At 41.7% G+C, this 2156-nt stretch overlaps 1 pseudogene; it reads left to right on the top strand.

Annotated features, from left to right (window-relative positions):
* Positions 1-233: 233 nt before the first annotated feature.
* Positions 234-775, top strand: LOC118666860 (annotated as a pseudogene).
* Positions 776-2156: the final 1381 nt, after the last annotated feature.

The following is a 2156-nucleotide window of genomic DNA, read 5'->3' as shown; positions in this document are numbered from 1 at the left end:
GTACTGCACTGGTCTGCTCTGCTCTGGCGAGACAACTTCAGTGTTTCAGCTCAGCCAGGCAGGGACTGTGCTCCCCAAGCCAGAGGGGAGCTGGCTTATATGGACAGGAGTCTCCGCCCCCTGGTCCCTGATTGGTCTATCCTCATGCAAATGAAGACTCCAAATCCTTGCAGTTTGATTGGTCCAAAAGGCACTGCCTTGATAGGTCAGCATGGAGCCACTCTGATTGGTCAATGAAGAAGATGATGGAGGGCTTTGCAGATGCTGCCACCACGGAGCTACCCGTGACCACCACAGTGAACCCCACCATGTTGTTAGACATTGCTGTTGATGCTGAGCCCTTGGGCCACATCTCCTTCAAACAGTTTGCAGACAAAGTTCCAAATGTAGCAGAAACATTGCCTGCTCTGAGCACTGGGGAGAGAGGACTTGGTTATGAAGGTTTCTGCTTTCACAGGGTTATGTGCCAGGGGGTGACTTCACACACCATAATGGCACAGACGACAAATCCATCAATGGAGAAATATTTGAGGATGAAAATTTCATCCTGAAGCATACAGGTCCTGGCATCTTGTCCATGGCAAATGCTGGACCTAACACAAATGGTTCCCAGTTTCTCATCTTCACTGCCAAGGCTGAGTGGTTGGATGGCAAGCATGTGGCCGTAGGTCAGGTGACAGAAAGCACGGATATTGTGACAGCCATGGAGCACTTTGGGTCTAGGAACGGCAAGACCAGCAAGAAGATCACCATTGCTGACTATGGTCAGCTCTAATAAATGTAACGTGTTTATCTTAACTACCAGACCATTCCTTCTGTAGCTCAGGGGAGTGCCCTTCACCCCAATCTGTTTGGAATGTTCTATAATCTTTGTGCTCTCGCAGCAGTTCATTGGATTCCATATTTTCCCTTCCAAGTCTAGCTAGATTGCAGAGTTAAGTTTATGATTATGAAATAAAAACTAAGCAACAACAAAAAAGAACATGATGGAGATGTAGTTGAACAGCTTGATTGGATAGGGAAAGCCTCTGTCCAATTGATTGATTGATTGGACCGATTCCAGGAACTCCTTCATAAGGGTTGGCTCAGATGGCAGAGCTCAGTGCCAGCAGGTAGTCCAGTGCTTTTAAAAATTTGAGCCCAGTTAACCACCAGGAGCCTTTCTGGTTGTTGTCTTTTTATTCCCCTCAGGGTTCACAATAGAAACCTTACTGCCCTCTACATATATTGTTTTACTCTCCCAAATTTTAAAGTACAATTTTCCTAATTATTTCATCTACATATGTTGAGCACCAAATCCAAGGGTACTACTACTTTTGTTTCAACCACAAAATAGAATTAGCCCAGCCAGAGTGGCTCAGTGGTTGTGCATCAACCTATGAACCAGGGGGTCACAGTTCAATTCCCAGTCAGGGCACATGCCCGGAATGCGTGTTCATTCCCCAGTGTGGGGCATGTAGGAGGCAGCCTATCAATGATTCTCTCTCATCATTGGTGTTTCTATCTCTCTCCCTTTCCTTTCATGTTTGAAATCTATAAAAATATATTTTTAAAATATGATTAAAGAAACTCTTGAGATAAATAGATTACTTCTAAATGTATCTATCTCATTTACTTTTATTTTAATCTATTCTTTTTTGTGTGTGTGCCTATTCTGCTGTTCTTGCCTTTTTGAAGATCCCAGTATTCTACTATTATCATTTTACTTATGTTGGAGAGCTTCTTTTAGCTATTTTAAGAATAGATGTGCTAGCAACAAATTCTTTTAGTGCTCAATTGTCTGAAAGTATGGTTATTTCCCCTTTAGTCATGAATGATAGTTTTGCTAAATATAGGCTGTGAGATTGACAGTTTTTGTCTTTCCTCACTTGAAAGTCATTCTGCTACTTCCTTCTACATGCCATGGTTTGAGATGAAGAATCTGCTGTCACTTCAATTGGTGCTTTATTTGTAGATGATGTGCCATTTCTCTTTGAATTTTTAAAATGATTTTTTTCTTTGTCTTTATTTTTTCAAGTTTTACTTTGGTGTGTCACGGTTGGTGTGGATTTCTTTGGGTTTATCTTACTTGGAAGTTGCTTAGCTTCTTGAATGGGTAGGTTTATGTATTTCATGTATCAGAAACTCACAAAAAACAAGGCATTTTTATTTGATGA

Source organism: Myotis myotis, unplaced genomic scaffold (genome assembly GCF_014108235.1).
Source record: "Myotis myotis isolate mMyoMyo1 unplaced genomic scaffold, mMyoMyo1.p scaffold_m19_p_12, whole genome shotgun sequence".
NCBI classification, from domain to species: domain Eukaryota; kingdom Metazoa; phylum Chordata; class Mammalia; order Chiroptera; family Vespertilionidae; genus Myotis; species Myotis myotis.
This window is presented reverse-complemented; position numbering and strand designations above follow the sequence as displayed.